Source organism: Sycon ciliatum, chromosome 3 (genome assembly GCF_964019385.1).
Source record: "Sycon ciliatum chromosome 3, ocSycCili1.1, whole genome shotgun sequence".
Classification (NCBI taxonomy): Eukaryota; Metazoa; Porifera; class Calcarea; order Leucosolenida; family Sycettidae; genus Sycon; species Sycon ciliatum.
In genome coordinates, this window is record NC_088645.1 from 18,422,735 (window position 1) to 18,442,088 (window position 19,354).

At 43.6% G+C, this 19,354-nt stretch overlaps 1 long non-coding RNA gene across 1 annotated transcript; it reads right to left on the minus strand.

Moving 5' to 3' along the window:
• Positions 1-5,503: 5,503 nt before the first annotated feature.
• On the minus strand, positions 5,504-7,907 carry LOC135811652 (uncharacterized). The gene is made up of 3 exons (XR_010552677.1): positions 7,634-7,907; positions 6,705-7,244; positions 5,504-5,632 (listed from the first exon to the last, which is right to left on the minus strand). It is a non-coding gene; the product is annotated as an uncharacterized LOC135811652 (long non-coding RNA).
• Between the last annotated feature and the right edge of the window lie 11,447 nt (positions 7,908-19,354).

Below are 19,354 nucleotides of genomic sequence, written 5' to 3' on the forward strand. Positions count from 1 at the left end.
AGGAGAGCGGGCAACTGCAGGAATGAAGCAACATACGCCAATGCTCGCGTGAGAGTTAAACAGACTGAAAGTGTTGTATCAGTTGAAACACCACCCCTGGAAAGGGTAAAGGCACATATCCTCCCCCCCCCCCCCCAGAGACGTTTGCGAGTTGGCGAGACTCACGATAAAAAATTGTTTGCAGGGAGAATTAAATTGTATGCACGAAATGTTCTGGTCAATGTTGGTCTTCGATAAACTGGCTCTCATTTGCCACCACCCATGTTTCGATGCAGCCATCCGGAGCAGAGAAACAGCCAAAGAAAAAGCAAATTTTACACATTTGTTAAAAAATGCCAAATGTTAAAAAACGCCAAATCACTTCGTAGTGAAAGTCAGCGGCTATCGCAGACTGTCGCGTGGTTGACACTTGAAGTAGGTAGTTATTATTTTTATTTTATTAATTTTTTAAACATTACGAAGCCTCTTGTACAGGCAAAATTTATAAACGGATACAATCACGTCATGACTCCCGAGAATTGCCAGAGACGAATAAAACGTATTCTCCTAACCTTTGTAGGAAACCAGTGAGTCGTGGCTTTTCACGACTTACTGTGGCAAACTGTACTGAACAATTCAAAATGCTGTATTGTAATTGGCTCAATCAATCAAAACATTCCAGCATGCATGTAGGAAACTTCCCTCGAGCAGACGCTCACAGCCTCCACCTAACCCGAGCATTGTCTGTGGTTCGACTGTTATTGCCCCGTCTGACGAAGTTTAGTATCTATTAACTCCCTCAGGGAAGGAGGAACCTTGCTGTCCAGGCCAGAAGGCAGTTCTACTTGTCAGTAGTCCAGAGCAAGCTCGAGTACGCCAGCACTGCCTACGTCCACTGCCTCGTTGACAATGTGAGAGATCAGCTGCTACGCATAAGTAAGAGAGCACTTAGATGCATATTTGAGCATGACACATTCACGCGGACATCATACTTGCTTGAGCGATACCACATAATTAGCTTAGACAAAAGATATCATACTAAGTCCATATTCTTCGTGTTCCGTTGCATTCACAGTATCTGCAGTTCACTCCTCTCTGACATGTTCTCTCTTCGCCGTGACTGCGCTTACACAGATAGAGTATTATTCCCTTTCCTTACCCATTGTGCAAACTCGAGCTGGATACAGATCTATTTCATTCCTTGGTGCTGACCGCTTTAATGCGCTTCCCGAATCCCTTCGCATCAATCATATCCCCAATTCATTTCGCCAGGAACTTAACAATTTCATTCATCTTGGGCACCCTGTAAGAAGGCCTTAGGTTCTGTTGGGAATGCCCAAGTAAAATAATAAAATACAATACAAAAATACAAAATCCCTTAAAGAATGCAGTGAAAATTCGAACACTACAACAAATCACAAGGGCAATTTACACAGCTCCCATAAAGACACTAACAAAAAGGAAGCAATACATGAGAGCGGTTTTACGAACACACAAACACACACACATACAATGCAAGTCACAGTTGTGTCTGGTTCAACATTTGCAAATAGTAGAAGACCAGCGAGTGTCAAAACGGCCCCAATAATTCCTTGTTTGTTCCGTGTTGCACTTGTGACGACAGTATTACACAGTGAACAGATGTGCCAGGACAGCCGACGACGTATATCATCGTTGGCGTCTGCTTCGTCGGTCTCCAGTCACGAACACATCCGGGCAGTTTTTCAAGAATCCGTCCCGTCCACCAGTATGCAGAACAATAACGCGCTTGCCTTTACCTGATGGTGCTTCATTTGGTTGCTTGCCTATGCACTCCTGCCACCATTGTCGTACCACCTCCTAGTAACTGTGTGACGCGCATTGACCCACGTCTCATCCAGGTGTGTCTCGCAGGTAGCGATGCCACCATGACACAATCCCGAGCCGTTCCATCATTACATAATTGTGTGTGATACCTCTGGTCTTGCCACACTGGAATCCCATGGAACGCAATTTTTTTCCAAGAGCTAGTTTTCCTCATGTCTGGAAAACCGTCGATGGTCTCTCTGCAGCGAGCAGGAACTTCGTCCAGTGTTGGGTGCTCCTTCGCAGCATAGAATCCGTAAATTATTTTTTATACAAAGCAAATCCGTCAAGGTTGAGTGGTTTCATCGCACGAGTCTCACATTGGGGATTGTCACTCTCGTCACCTTCATCACTGGAGACAGACAAGGTCATCGCAGCACGCTGAATTTCGCCGTCAGCAACCCTGGTGCATCTTTTCATGGTGGAAATGCTGACGCCACATGCAACAGCAGCATGACGAATGGAATACTTGAGACCAATTCGATGCCCAGCCATTGTTCTCCTCGTCTTCGCAAAAAATTGTAAAACAGACACCACCATGTACTATGGCCCGTTTGCGTTTTGTTATATGTGGCATGTCGAGAGAACAAGTTGCCACGAACGCAAAGACACTCGAGAAAAAGCAAAATAGGGCCACAGAGCAGTCAGCAACAAAATGATTCCTCCAGCCATGAGGCAAGGAGCTCGAAGGACACTCTGAACAAATGCCACGAGTCACACCTGGTTTTTCGAATTTCGCGCCCAGATTTTCGTCACGCAACTCACATGACATTTTCTCAAAAGCGACCTTGAGAGTTGAGTACGTTTTGGACGTTTTCAGAGTCTAATATAAAAAACCCACTGTAGCTCTCAAATCACTATTATTTGCAATACCGGTATGGATGAAGAAAATGTGAGTTAGTAGCATACCAAATGCCCGGTTAAAAAATGGAAAGTGCAAAATTGGATTCTTACGTAAGATGGATAAAAAAGGAGAGACATGCTGGATATACATTGAGTTTTCAACGAATACCTCAGGTGATCATTATAACGGAGTTAATGATCAGGTTGAATCTCATTCTCATCTTACTTACATATCATGCCGAGCTGTACCCAAGGTGTTGCCGTTAATGTATGCATTGATCCTCCTGACGCCGAAAGCATACAGTTGCTGCCCAGTCTGGTAACAGTCATTATGAAATTCGATGGGCCATACTGCTGATTTTTGAGATGCACAGGGAAGTTTTGCAACGAAAAACTGTAATTGCATATGTCCATGTCGCACATTTTGTTGAGCTTGAAACTCTCCAAAGTCTCATTTTGCATCTGTGTTTCATTTCCCCGTTCAAGTATGTACTCGAAAGAACACGGGCTGTTTCGCTGGACGTAAAATGCCACTTCCTCCATTAGCATGTCACACCTCTGCACCGGCTTAAAGTGCACAGTAATCGATGGGCTGACTGCTGTGAGCCGTCTCCAGTGTCCCAGAGTGATGTTTTGTGTCGTGGTATAAACCATTCTGGAAGGCAGATCTTGTCGTTGATAGCTGGCACGCATTTCACATGCAGTAGGAGAGAAATGCTCTTGGGTAAGCTTGGTAAGGGAAGTAGCTAGGGTAGTCCGAGCAAGGAGACCTGTCAGACACAAAAGGGAACAGTAAAATTCTTATTGGCTAGCCGCCTGGAGACATATAATTATTTGACCAGACTTTGGATGAGTATAAAGCTTTCAAACCTCACCATAAAAAAACAGGAAGCATAATTGAACTTTCGACTAAAATTTTAAATGATCTTCAAATCACACATTTTTGGCTAAGAAGACGCCTTACGGAACGGAAGTTAAAATAGGATCAAGGAAACAGTCTCCATAACGATGTGGTCTGATGGATATATACTAGCACAGGAATAGTCGAAGCCAGTTGCAAACCTGATGAGGCATTTCATACCATTACTTCTCAAATCGGTACAGTGATGGTGGTAATGTGACGAAGCACATCGATGTCAATTTATACAGCATATTGCCGGTAAATTTAGCATGCAACGTACACAGGCTGAATGAATATGATAATTATGAGTTCCGCCAAACAATGTTGTGTACAAGAACGAATCACGAGAATGCGTGGCCATCTGACGATATCGGAACGAAACGTTGGAAGTTACCTGCAATCAAAATCGTCCTTGGTTCAACACATCCCTTCCGCTGGAGGTGATCGAGATGTTTAGCACACTGGCTAGTGTCCGTGTAGCGACATAATGGAAATGATGGTGAGGATGAGAAGGAAGTATACGGCACAGTTGTTACATGCTGTTCCTCATGGTGGATCTTCTTACTTTTTTGCATTGGTATGGTATGGTATGGTATTGATTTATTTGAATTCGGTATCTCAACAGTACAATGTACAACTTATTCTCTACCAATACCGCACAGTAAAATGTATCCCTAACCGGAACTAGAAATGAAATATAATAGCCTCGGCTGCGGTCCAAACATCGAGCATAATAGTGATTGCGCTACAAAACCCGAACCGATGGCTGTTTGAATTGAGTGAAATGAATTCAACCGTGTGTTGAAAAAGAAGGCACACAAATTATGGATAAAGGGAAAATATGTTACGAGTTATGAGTACATGTAACTGTGCACCAAATGTAAGAAGATCAAAATACAGTCAGCTTTTGCCGCAGCATGGCACGAAACTGACAAGGAGTACTAGTGCTGAGACATTCAACGACCTGACACCTAGCGCCAACACATCTACTTTCAAGTACCAGGCACAGACCAACAATCTTCCAACTTGGAGTCGCGAGTTAGGAGGAGGGGGGTCTCAAGTTAGGAGGAGGAGGGGGTCGGGTCTCAGGTTAAGAAAGGTCCAAAGGTCCTTTCCTAACCCGAGCCTTGTTGGCTTGCGCGTAGTAGATGTGTTAGAGTTAGGGGTCAGTTCGTTGAACGTCTCAGTACGTTTTGTCAGTTTTGTGCCATGTTGTAGCACTAGTGGACTGTGTTATGATCTAGTTACATTGGTGGACAGTTGGTCATAACTGGTGACATTTTTGTCCTCACTGATATCCATGATTACATTGGGTCAACATTCGAGTCCACTGCTTGCGCAAAAAATTGCATTTGTTTTCCAGTCTTGTCATTTATTAATTTTTAGTTCAAGAGAAATAGAGACTTCGCGAAATCGTTGATTATCAGTCATCGATTCGATATCTCGTTGTCGCTTAGAGTTCATTCATCGGAAACAGTTCCGCTGGCTTTTCAAAGTCCGATTTGGGCCGAATTGAGGATCAAAATCCATTTTAAATCTCACAAATTCGGGTTTGGGATCTGCTCCTCCATACATTTTGCCATGACATACCTCTCCTATTTTTGTAAAACCTGGCTGAATTTCTATTTCCCTGTTCTTGGACTTTTCTGGCCTCAAATGTGGCAAGGATTAATTGCGTGGGTCACACAATGCAGGATGTACTGTTGTTTTCACGATATCTACAACTATGTGTGAGAGGAACCAAAAAGTTAGGGTGCCAGATTCCAATGGATGGACCGTGATGCGGTAATAAAAGAAGAGACCGTTGAGAAATTCCCAACACTAGCATATCACACCCCGTGATGACTTCAAGGTTGCATCGTCCCGTAAAGTAAACATTGTGTGTGAATTCGCGGGAGGTCTTCAAGCTCGTGTCATCACAAGATCACTCACCCCTGTTCGGAGACTCGGTGATTTTCAGAGATGTCGGTATCTGGGATTCAGGGGATGGCACTATTTTTCTGAGTATCGGCGACGCTGGTTGCTGGGGTGAAGACCAGGTTGAAGATGTTGACTCAGATGTCCCTAGAGAAGACATGAAAGATTTACTTTCACAAGTCAGATCCGTGCTTGAAGCGCATGAAAAGGTTTTAGTAAACAATAAAAAACCCATTCTCAACACGTTTATGGAATAATGCAACAATCAGTGTAGTGCATGTCTGCCAAGTGCACAGTTGGAGTGGTAGGTGCCATGCCTGTCTCAGCTTGACCCTCACTGTGTCCTGCACCTTTGGTCGTCTAGGTGAGACCCTAAAGGATTGCATGTTGTCCCTTTTCGAAGACTGGGTGGTGTTTAAAGTCTCCAAGATGGCAGCAGTATGCTTCATGTGATGCCCCGCAACATTTTTACAACTTCTTGCAGCTTGCAAAAACACATGGGATTATATGTACAACACAAACAAATCACCTTGTCCTCTACCATATCGGTACTACTACCAAATAGAACAATGGATTCGGATGGAGAGCCAAGGATAAATTTATAGTAAAGAAAAACGACCAAGAAACTACAAGTTATGCCATAATGTCCACTAACACAACCAGTTACTAAACAATGAGCTCATGCGATAACATTGCACGACACTGACCGACGGTACTGACATTCTACAACTAACTGGCTAACAGCTCCAGCACATCTTGAATGCGCATTCCAACAGCGTTCCAATTTGGAAGGTTCTAAGTTATAGTTATAGAAATAGCATGAGGAGGAGAAGGTTAGCGCAACCAAGACAAGCACGACTTGAAAGTCTCAGCTGTGAAGGACGTTGGCGGATGTTCATGCATGTCGATGGCGATACTGGCAGACCACTGGACAATACAGTCAAACCACAATTCAAGGACGCAAAACAACATTCCACAAAACTTGTGTGGCTCAAAGATGGGAAGCTCAATAACAGGGGAAGCTATGCAAGCGAGAATCATGCAAAACCGAATGCCTTCAGTAAAACAGCACTGTACTTCGACTATGACAATTTAGATGGACAATAAGCAGCGGTAACAACATTATAGCTTAAGTTGTAGTTTCTTGGTCCTTTTCTTTACTATAAATAGAACAGTTATAATACATTTCAGTCATGGCATCTGCAGACCCAGATCTTACTGTTCATAGTGAGATAAAAAGTAGGTGTTGGATCATTGGTAGAATGAACGCCATCGGAACGACCCGACAGCCAGCAGTACCCAGTGCTTGTATTAATAACGGAAACTGTTAGAACAGATATTCCTTGTTGCTGATTTCGAAGGCGTTTCGGAAAGACATCCAAAGTTAATGTGTGGACACATTCGTCACTTCCCATACATCTACGAAGCCACGATATATTTTCCGTTGACTCTCTGTAGATATATGTATCGTTGTCACGTCGAATGGTGTATTCGATGAGGCATTTGCTTTTCTTGTAGATAGAAAATGCTAAGATCGCCATTGTCATGGCACAGGAACGGCGAGGTGCAAATTCTATTTCGTATGGATTCCTCGCAGTGATAACGACCTTTGCCTTCGTACTATGAGCTTCAGGTGTTGTGTAGTACATGAGAGAGTAAGATACGAGGTTCTCACGAAATGGAAGGTCGAAGTTGCACGTCTGTTCTGAGCCTAGGAACGAATCGCCGCGCACGCCCATTCCAGTCATCAAGACGGTAGCTACATAATATACAGAAAAAGAACACAAGAAAAGCGAGATGGGCACTCGCACACGGTAATCCATTTTACTGGAAGCATCGGGTCCTGGTGAAACCTGCGTTTGAAACATACTGTCAGAATCAAAACAAAACAAAAAAAGAAAAGAGATGTGTATATTATCTGGAATGCGAGAAGGTAGTTATTACATTGCTGGCAACTGAAATCCGGCCACTGAGCGGTACGCTCACATCGCAAAGACCCAACACGGGATGGTAAAACTACGAAATAGGGACCGCTGGAATGTGGACGCACTGCTAAGGGGTCGGATTGCAGTTGCCAGCACTGTACTTCAGTAGTATAGACAAGGCATGGTGTAGAGTGGCATGCACAATTTCGAGCCGCGTTCTTACCCAGCAGAGATATAGCACACAGGTGCACCATTGTAACTTTGAAAAGCTTGAGCTGCAGAATGCAGTCGTGATATCAGAGTAGTTATACCCTTCGTCGGATTGTTCGCCAGGCAGTGTGACCATTTGAGAAATATCCAGAACCTGATAGCACCACTGGGGTGATAGTATCATTAGCCTTTACTGAATAACTACAAGCTAGGTTCAGGCAATGAAGTATACCACTCTGAATAACTACAAGCTAGGTTCAGGCAATGAAGTATACCACTCTGATTCCAAAACGTTTTCTTCCTCTGAATTTAGCTTATTAAAGAGCAGAACCAATCTAGCTATGATCATCCATGAAATGAAATGATCGCTCTTTGTGCTGTGTAAGAGAGCTCTGGTAGTTGGAACAGCGCACTCTCCGGAACCCAACCGCATCACTGCATACAGGTGGTTACCGTTGCTTTCTCCCAACATGCACTACCGTATGCCTCGCAGCTAATTCTTCAAGTGACGTGGAGAGGATAGTGATTCCAGCAGCATACATACGATAATGAAGTACCGTAATACATTTGCAATTAGGAATGCGACAATCACGATTCCCTGCTTGTTTTGGGCAGCGTGGATGTTTGATGTCCTGGTAATCCCTTCGCCCGTCATCACTGTGCTCTCGAATTATACAAAGAACATTTGGTACAGACTGTGGGCAAGGGATGCTTGAATTCACAGCGGTTTAAGCCAGTAGAGCAAGCAGATGGATTCACGAGGCTGGTCAGTCCTGCAAACCATAATAATTCACGTTTTATTTTTTGAACGACCCACGAACTCGTGTGTGTGTGTGTGTGTGTGCATATGTGTGCATATGTAATTATATGTGTGTTGGTGTGTGTTTAGGTGTGTATGTACGTGAGCGAGTTCATATCAATTTTATATGTACATGTACGTGTGTGTATGTGTGCGCGCGCGATTGTTTGTGCGTTTAGCTAAATGGCTGCACTGGGTCGGTTTTTCGCCTAGGCGAGGGTGTGATTACTTTGTATTTCGAAGCTAGCAGTTCTCTAAGTGCCACCCTATCATTGTGGAGGTTGGATAAATTCACACTGTTTACCCAGTTTCTCAACATAGTGGATAGAGTGGATATGAAGAGAGTTGTACGTGTACTGGGAAGTATTCGCCAATCCATCAATGGACAATGGTCATTGAAGTCAGCGGTAGCACCGATTGTTTTGTTTTCTATCTTCACATTCCCAGATCGAAAATAATACGGAAAGACAATGGTACTGAAACTAAGACAAACGTGACAACTATTGAGTGAGGGGGGGGGGGCTGGAATGAGATGCAGCAGTGATGGTGGGGCGTTGATGGCTCTGCCGACCTGAGGTCTCGCATCACTGCCAAGAACATGTGCCAAAACTATACTGGCCGATGCATTCTAGACCCTCGGGCGTTGAGGTCAACGTTTTGCTTTCCCTGTCCTAAACCCGCTCATTATGTTGCATTGGACAGATCGAAGCGCATGAGGTTCCACAGATAGGGGTCATGTAGCCGTGCATCTTTCCAGACATCACCAACTTCCAAGAAAGCAAGTGTATTTCTATCCTTGGTAGTACTGGGCTGGGGTCTAGTTTGGTAGTACTGGGCTGGGGTCTAGTTCCTTGGTAGTACTGGGCTGGGGTCTAGTTCAGCTGATACTAAACATAGGTGATCGTGAAGGATGGTACAGATGGGCAACATCATCTGGTCCTCCAGTTTCTGCTTACAGTTCAAATACACGAGGCAGCGAATGGCCAAAGAACATGTTTTCTTATTGTCAAACCTCACTTCTACATACGAAGTAACGGTTAGGCATCCTGCAGCTTCATAACTCGAAGAGAATTGGTGAGCACACATGCTCATTCCCTGGGCACTAGAAATTCACAACTCATTTCATTTCATAGAATCATTTTTAACGTTTCGGCAAATTGTGGGATGAGATATAACCATGCATCCTGATGATGGCAATTTGCCGACACGTTGAAAATGATTCTGTGAAATGAAATGAGTTGTGAATTTGCAGTGCCCAGGGTATGAGCATGTGTGCTCACCAATTCTCTTCACTTCTACATGTACAGGTAAAAAACGTAAATTATCATGTCAGTTCTCGAAGGGAACTCACGACGGCCGCTAACACCTGGTAGACCTTAGCGGCAGATACAGCGCCTAACGGTGGGGGTGAGGAGATAAGTCACACAACCACTGGCGCAAGCGCCGAGAAACCCCAATTAGCCGCATCCATGTACCCCTTGTGTTTGGCCACAAGTTCCCAGCTGACTTTGGACTTCTAAATAATATTTCTATGCCATCCTGATCAGCTCGGATTCCATTCATGCACAATCCACTAAACTACATCTTTTTGTGTGCGTAGGCGTGCGCGCATGTGACTGTGTACGCATGTATTTTCTGCATGTGTGTTTGCATGTGAGTGAGAGTGTGTGAGTGTACACATGTGTATTGGGTTTGTGTGTGTCAGTAGGGAGGCGGAAACTTTCTAGCCCCTGATACATGTACTTCGAAGTATATTCAATTCGGTGTCTGTGATCCCAGACTGTCGGAAAGCGTTTCTGCATGGTTATATCTTATCCCACTTTGGTGATCAAAAAATAATATCCACGGTCTTCATGTCTCCTATGAGAGGTACGCGTGCCAAATATCCTCCAAAGATTTCCAATTTTCCAGCGAAAGAAGGCAAACAAATTTGTTTGAATAGAACAGTGTCGTTACGAAGTACTGTTGTGCCCAGCGCGGGCTTGCGACTAGTTGGTTTGGAGGTGACGGCATTGCGAATGACCGAGGGTCCTCGACGTCCGTCTCACCGTCCAGGAGGGACACTGACTCACGCTGCTATCTGGTGTTCACGAGGTGTTTGTCGCGCTGGAAACGGAGCGTCTCTGTAAGTTTGTATCCCTGGTGATGTTTGTGCCTGGAGAGCACTATATAAGTGGTGCTCTTCAGGCACAATCTTCCTCAGCCTACTCAAGCTCAACTGATGAGGGGTGAATTCCCCGAAACACTGTGTATTGAGCAGGGAGTGGTGCCTTCTTGCAGGCTTGCCGAGTGGAAGGTTCGATGGACATCTCGTGTGCTCTGGATGGCAGTCGTGAGTCAGTCAAGTGTCAAGTAAACTCGGCGGAATAGCGCGAGCTCCGGTGTGGGGAGCAAACCCTTTCTTAGAACAGTGTCATACTCAATCAAAACGGAGGTTTGAGAAACCCGGAGTTTAGTGCGTACTTCTAGAACAATTTCGAATAAAAACAATTTGGCGGCCGGACCATGCTCAATAAATGACAATACAACTGAATCTGATGAGGGTTGAGTTTCCTGAAACACTGTATATTGAGCAGGCAGTGGTGCGTTCTTGCAAGTTCGCCCAGTGGAAGATTCGACGGGCTTCTCTTGTGCTCCAGACGCAGTCGTGAGTCAGTCAAGTGTACTAATGTGCAAATCATTATTGAAGATAATCTGAACGTTATTACAGTTTTAACATTATCCAACTTTATCATAGGAATGAAAAGGCCTCTTGTGCGGGCAAAGCAAACGGGCTTTCATACGACACAGTATTTTAGAACAAAAAAAGAAAAAAAAGAAAATACATGCCAAGAATCTGAAGAAGGACTCGATCATAGGAAATAGAAGTGGGCAAGTGAGTAAGTGGGCTAGTTGCCTGAAGAGGGCACGGAGGAGAGAATTAGGGACACAATGTATTACACGTGAGGTTTGTGAACAGCCCAGCCCACTACTAGTATTAGTTTTCATTAAGTACGGAGTGATCTTTGTTTGCAAAATAAGAAATACGAATACTAGTATGCATGATCAGCAACAGCCCCAAGTTATAAGCCACAGCTGAAACCTGAAAGGCTTTCGACGTTGACATGCAAGTAACATGCTGTCAACCTCGGGCTATAAGGACAGAAATGCACTGCAGAGCACGTCTGTATCCCTTAGGTAAGTGCATTGGTGAGTGTGTGAGCAGAGTCAACGTCTATGATAGAGGTATACAGTGTAATGCCACACAGCAAGGCATTGTCGTTATGCAAGGGGAATATTCTACGAACTTCGTGACAGGTTTGAGCAGTACAGTGACTACCGGAAGAAAACAAGATGCCCTGAACCTAGCATGTACAAAACAGACAATGGGAGTAGAACCAGTGTGGAAATACACCACAAATGCATCGAAAATTTACACTTTAGAAATAAATGCGCTCGCCAACTAGCTGAACTCATGAAATAATGTGTACTGAAAAGACACCCTACGGACAGTGCATTGATATCAGTAATCAAAAACCGGGTGTTGAAATCCTACCATGTAAAATTAGTTGATGCTACATATGGCCTGCTCGAGAATGGCATAAACTGTTGGTCAGTGCATGTGATGGTTGTAACAACGAGTTTTAAGGGTAAAGTTCCTCAGTACTATATCAGCTTGACCGTGCGCTCGCCTTCATCACTGGTGTATCCTGGAAACAACTTCACGATCTTCACACTGCTCAGAAAGAGGTGAATTCATACGTCCGCAGGGGTTTCGTAATCGCTCTGTGCAAAGTACGTTTTGCTTCCCAGTAATGGTTGAGGGGCTGCATACTCGTTCTCCGTAGCTACTCCGCTCGCTGCGCTCTCAGTGGTGTTGTCGTTAGCTTCTGCAAGAGCTGTGATACTAGAGCAATGGGTTGTGGGTGGTTCTTGGATTGTTCCGTCCGACGAAATTGTGCCGTGTTTCGGTTCTGGCTCGATCTGTGTGGGACCACAACGTGGGTCAGGTGACGCAGACTTTGTGTCTTGTGCTCTGGACGAAATCACGAAAGTCGATTGCGGTGAACCAGGGCCATCGTTAATGTGACCCATGGAGTCTGGTTGTTGCTGAATTCCGCCAGATGGATCCGAAATCGAGTTACCAACCACCATGGATAACGGGGTAGTACTTCCTGTAGTTACTGGCTCCTGATTTAATCTTGTGCAGGGTCCAGCCAGAGAATATTCGCCGGATGGTTCCACGCAGTATTCTTCCCGGCATTCTGGAATAGTGACACTGCTATACTGTGGATTAGTGATAGACTGTGCTCGACCATCGCTTCGTTGGAAGCCCTGCATTGTATTCTTTGACTGTCGTCGCCGCCAGCACATTATAGTCACACCAATCACAAGCAAAAGAATGATGATTGCAGCAGTAATTGCACCTACGAGTTCACCCGTGACACTTGGGAAGCGAGGCTCTGTGGAATCTGCTGTAGGAGAATGCGTTGCTGATGAACTGGTATGGCTGGCCGAAAGGATGGTATCAATTCTCGCTGTTTCAGTGGGATTGGTAACAGGCTTTGTATCAGGCAATGTTGATTGAGTGGACTCCTTCTTGGTTTTACTTTGTTTCTCAGCAGAAGTTATGATGAATTCTGCAGTGCAAAGAGAAGTAGCGTAAGATAACCAGTTTCAGAAGCTGTATAGCAAATTGGGTACGGGCAGATGGGTATGTATTAAATTACTATTAATCTCTACAGCTGTTTCGTCCTATTATAGACCTATGTAATTGAAAATATAATTATGATGATGTTTATGAGTGTCAGAGGCCGAAAAGGGAGAAATATTACGATTGTTAAGAAAGAAGAAAGGACCAACAAGTTACGAGTTATGACTAATCGTCTACCAAGGTAGCGTCAGATACATGTAGTGTGACAAAAAGTCACAAATTAGGTGGACTGCCAGTCATAGCTTGTTATTTATTGGTCCTTTCGTCTTTCTTCATTAATACTTTTGCTCCAACATCCGAGTTATAATTACAACTGCGTGATATTTGCAAGGCCCACTACGAGGAGACATGCTCATTGTGGCTCATTGTGCACCGGGTCAAGTTCGCCTTGTGAATGCCAATTTTTGAAGCATCCAAGAGAACTGAACACGGATCCAAATGCCACCAAGTACGCCATAGGCGGAGAATTCATCCCTTCTATTTTCACAAAGCGTTCAACCCGTGTATCAGGTATAAATGCAGTATTGTGCAGACCAAATGAGAGCTTCTCAGACTAGCGCAATTCAACGATGAAAACTATAATGTTTACGGCCAAGAAGCCAATAAGTGGAAAAATAAGAACTAGGAAACTAGACAACAGGCAAGAAATACTCTATAGCACTTCTATATGCTGTAGTGTAGCTGTTAACTCCTTTATGTTATAACGTCACATGTCATGTCAACAGGTGTTACAACCATCAACCATTGCAGGTATTTATTAGACTTTGTGGCATACCGGGTGCACAACTTAGAGAATTGTATACCCGGCATCAGTAAATTTACAATGACAGTTGTCAGCTGCGAGGTGAAAAACGTAGAACAATGTTGTTCAGGGTTAATTAAACGTCTCCTTACCTGTCGAGTCATGTAAAGCTGGCATGCCGTTGGATGGGATTGGATCATCGTTGCTAGCAGGAACCGTTGCCGCCACTAAGGGTGTAGGTGGTAGTTCCGTAGAAAAGTTTTCAAGAGATGTTCCGGCAACTGGACTTGATTTTCCCCCATTCTCGACGGTGTCTGTGACTGCGGCATCCAGACTAGGTTCCACTGCCAAAATACATGTAAAAAAGAGAGTAAAATACCGTGTCCGTTCCCGAAACCAACTCACCACGGCCGCTAACACTCTGTATACATGTACTGATAGCAGAGAAATGCATCATATTTTGTGAATTCAACGCCGAATTTTCATAACTAGAATTATGACATTGTAATGTTGCATTCCAGTATCAGCATACTAATACGATTTTAATATGAAGGTCATTGTTGATCAATTCACAATGTAATGGTTACCATTGTGGAGGGAAAGCTAGATGTTCGTGGATTTCCTGCGCTCAGTCTTACCAGTCCAGTAATTTGAAGTCAATATGATGCTATGCGTGCTTGGGATATCACTGGGAGATCGTGCTGCACTGGTGGACGTAGTTGAGACTTGCCTGGTTGGCATTTCCTGGATATCGTGAGTATCTGTGGCAAATACACGATGAATGCACAGGAAAGTACGACATAAGCCAGCAGAATGCAAGGCCAAGTATGATGTAGGATTCATTATCTTAGCGATAGTTCTGAGTCAGCTAAACGCAATTGTTGGGAAATGCCTGCATAGATGATGCGATAGGTTGGCATCAATAAATCTTCGTCCCCGGGTCACCTTCACATGCAAGTCATTTGAGAAGTGACCTTAGTGCTGCTTTGTGGCTACGCAGGTAAGTTCAGGTGAGGAGGCTCTCAAATTATCCATAGTTTTCGTGGCAGTGATAAAATGCAGTAACTGATAATGGTACATGACCTTTCAGAACACAAGTAAAGGCGTCTACATGAGGCACGGCACAGGTGCTCCTTTTGATTTTTGTTTTCTTCTGATATAATAACATTGCGTTCTTCGTGGTACAGTTTGTTTGTCTCGCTTGCTTGTTTTGGTTAAACACGCAGGACCAAACGAAAGGAGATGCTCGATAACAAGGTAGAAAATTATGGAGAAGAAGGGCAAATAATCTATGGGGAGAAGAAGATAAAAGAAAGGAGCAGTAAATTTTTCACGGTTAGGATGGATACATTGAGTGCATTTGGATTTGCGTTGAGGTCCGCGAGCGTGGCAGAGGAGAGCAGGATGGGCCGTTCCGCCGAGATTTGTTTCGTCGTGGGCAGCTGTGATGTGGATGTATTGGATCTGCTCAACAGGGCAGTCAGGCGTGACTCGTGGTCCGCTGCGACTTTTATCTGTGTCTCCATGAAGGTCAACAGAGCCTGAACGTCAGGGCAGACAGGTAAGTTTGGCGTGGCTACTGCGCGAGGGACAGCATCCCTACCAGAGTCGGACATTACGAATCAACAAATTTACAGCACTCGCATGAGGGTCACACCACTGAAACAAACGGCCCGGGATTGTCAGGTCACAACGCGTGATCTGACCTACAGCCTACACTACTACTACTACAGTTAAGAAAGTAGTTCACTGCGCCTTGTGATAAACGTATTGGTTTATTCTAAATGTATACTAGTACTAGTAGTAGTCTCCATCGAGGAGCGAGTGGAAAAAACCACAAAACAAAGAACAGCACAACGGAATCAGCCTGCTCAATGCGTAGTCATGCGTGCATGCCAAATACCAGTGCATGACGTAAGCTGACGAAAGCTGCGTACAATCTTACAGATGCACGCGGGTGGGTGCATATAGGATAGCGTACATAATAATACAACAGATATATTCCGTTCAGTGTGATCTCACACTGTTGGAAAGCGTCTCCGCATAAATATATTTTATTCCACTCGCTTCCCCAAAAACTGAATCATGCGAAAACATTTCTGCCTTTGTTCGTGATCTCTCGGACCATTTCCCGTAAACCAAATAATACAACTTGATTTGCAGCCCAATCTCTTCTTTTATTGTTGTTGTCCTGAGTTGAACTTGTTTTTCTTTACACGTAACCTACGTGGAGATAATAATTTTAATATAGCTATGAATAGGATGAAGGCCGCAGACATCACGCAACTACGTTACTTGTTTGACATGTATTACTGTGTATTTTATAACAAAAATATTATTGAAAACCCAGAATCGATTTTCTCGTTCCTATCATCAGTGGGAAAAAACGGAACTAAGGATACAACCAAAGAAACTGAAGTTAAGTACTGTAAATAGAAAGGTTGTTTTTCTTTCTTCTTTTTTTTTGCTATGGCTGGCTATAATCGCCCCCACCTCCTCCTTGATTGGCCTTGGCCATACGTGTGGGCGTAATAATAATATAGTGCGACAACAAGGCACAAAACTCGTTACTTATTGGTCCTTTCGTCTTTCTTCATTAATACTATTGCCCCAACATCCGAGTTATAATTATATTACAACTGCTTTATTCAATGCAAGCCCCACTACCGGGATATAGGATCATTGTGGCTCATTGTGCATCGGGTCAAGTTCGCCTGGTGGATGCCATTTTTTGAAGAATCCAAGAGAACTGAACACGGATCCAAATGCCACCAGGTAAGCAATAGGCGCATACTTCATCCCTTCATATTTCACAAAGCGTTCAACCTGGGTATCAGGTATTAATGCAGTGTGTAATGTGTTGTGCAGACCAAAAAATGAGAGCTTCTCTGACTAGCGCAATTCAACGATAAAAACTATAATGTTTACGGCCAAGAAGCCAATAAGTGGAAAAACAAGAACTAGGGAACTAGACAATAGGCAAGAAATACTCATAGCAGATTTATAAGCCTTAGTTTAGGTGTTATCTCGGTTAAGTTTTAATGTTACATGTCATGTCAAGAGGTGTTACAACCATCCACCATTGCAGGTATTTATTAGACTTTGTGACACACTGGGTGCACAACTTAGAGCATTATACCCGGCATCAGTAAATTTACAATAACAGTTGTCAGCTACGAGGTTAAATAAGTATAACAATGTTGTTCAGATTTTAAACGTCTCCTTACCTGTCGAGTCATGTGAAGCTGGCATGACCTTGGATGTGATTGGTTCATCGTTGCTATCAGTAACCGTTGTCCCAGTGGGTGTAGGCAGTAGCTCCGTAGTAGAGTTTTCTAGAGATGTTCCGGCACCTGGACCTGATTTTCCCGCTTTCTCGGCGGTGTCTGTGACTGCAGCATCCAGATTAGGTTCCAATGCCAAAATACATGTAAAAAAAGACTCAATCTGGAAAAAAAGAGTAATTTATCGCATCCGTTCCCGAAGTGAACTCACAACGGCCGCTAACACCCAGTATACATGTACATGTACTGATAGTAGAAAAAGAGAAATGCATCATATTTTGTAAATTGAAAGCCGAGTTTTCATGGCTAGCATTATGACATTGTAATGTTGCATTCCAGTACCAGCATACTAATACGATTTTAATATGAAGGTCAATGTTGATCATTTCACAAGGTAATGGTTATCATTGTGGAGGGAATGCCAGATGTTCGTAGATTGCCTGCCCTCAGTCTTACCAGTCCAGTAATTTGAAGTCAATAATTATAATTATGATGCTATGCGTGCTTGGGGTATCACTGGGAGATCGTGCTGCACTGGTGGACGTAGTTGAGATTTGGCTGGTTGGCATTTCCTGGATGTCGTGAGTGTCTGTGGCAAATACCTGAGCCCTGTAGATGCTGAAGACAAGCGAAATCTTCTGTTTTTTTCTGTTCTCTTTCTCTTGCACCCGATCTGCCTCTGATGTACCGCAGACTCTACGCTGAAGATCTAAGTATTTTAATTCTCATTCTCATTATAATTTTCATATTCGCTTTCATGTTATTGCGTTCAATGCCCGTTTGAATTTGCGAATCAAAATAAATAGAAACAAATAAAGAAATACACGATATGAATGCACCGAAAAGTACGACATACGCCAGCAGAATGCAAGGCCGAGTATGATGTACGTTTCATTATCTTAGCCATAGTTCTGAGTCAGCTGAACGCAATTGTTGCAAAAGCCTGCATAGATGATGCGACAGGTTGGTATCAATAAATCTTCGTCCCCGGGTCACCTTCACATGCAAGTCATTTGAGAAGTGACCTTAGTGCTGCTTTGTTTGTCATATGGTTACGCAGGTAAGTTCAGGTGAGGAGGCTCTCAAATTGTCCATAGGTTTCGTGGCAGTGATAAAATGCAGTGGCTGATAATGGTACTTTCAGAACACAAGTAAAGGCGTCTACCCGAAGCACGGAACAGGTGCTCATTTTGATCTTTGGTTTCTTCTAATATAATAACATTGCGTTCTTTGTGGTACAGTTTGTTTTTCTCGCTTGTTTGTTTTGGTTTAACTCGCAGGACCAAACGAACGGAGAAGCTCCATAAAAAGGTAGCGAATTATGGAGGAGAAGGGCAAAGAATGAATGGGGACCAGAAGATAAAAGAAAGGAGGACTGGAGCAACAATTTCACGGGGAGGATGTATACAATGAGTGTATTTGGATTTGTATCGTTAGCAGTATGTAGTCCCTTACCTTTCGTTGCATCGCTCGATGTTGTGCCTGGTAATTCGGTATGAACATCTGAAGCAATACACAAGCAGCACAACGAGGTGTAAGAAGTATTGAGCGTCACTTAATGCGAACCCCACGAAACAAAACAGAATATTCCACTTTTTACAAGTAAAATATAGGGAGGGGTTACCGACATAGCCCATCCGTGAGTGTATGTGTGTACCACAAGGACCACTCTTTTTTGTCACATAAACATTCTTATAATTATGCAATACAATGTATACCAGTTTCAGTCTTAGTTCGGGCCACGTACGAAATATTGTGAATCTAGAATGAAGTGTACAGAAAGGAGACAACGTGTGAGTGATTTCGACTGCGCAAAAACAAGTGGCTCAGCTAACAATACATATTGGTATTAACTTACATGTCATGAATAACTGAAGCCGCGGAGTTGACTGTAGGGTATAGTAGGGATTTATTGAGGCTGAAATGGAACAAAATGTCCCTGGATTATCCGTTCTACTAAATGTCACAGTAAGTGACGACGGGCCATGTTGCTGATTCGTATATAGCTCTGAAAATCGTCTCAAAGAAAAGCTATGATTGCATGAATTCTCATCACAGCATTTACTGTTCCAGTCGAATGTTGACGAGTTTTCGAATTGTTTTTGGTGGGGCTCTCCTCGTTTAATTTCGTACTCCAAATTGCAGGAGGTATGTTTCTTCAGGAAAAAATCAACTCTATCCATCACCATATCACATGTGTTCTCAACTTCAAAATT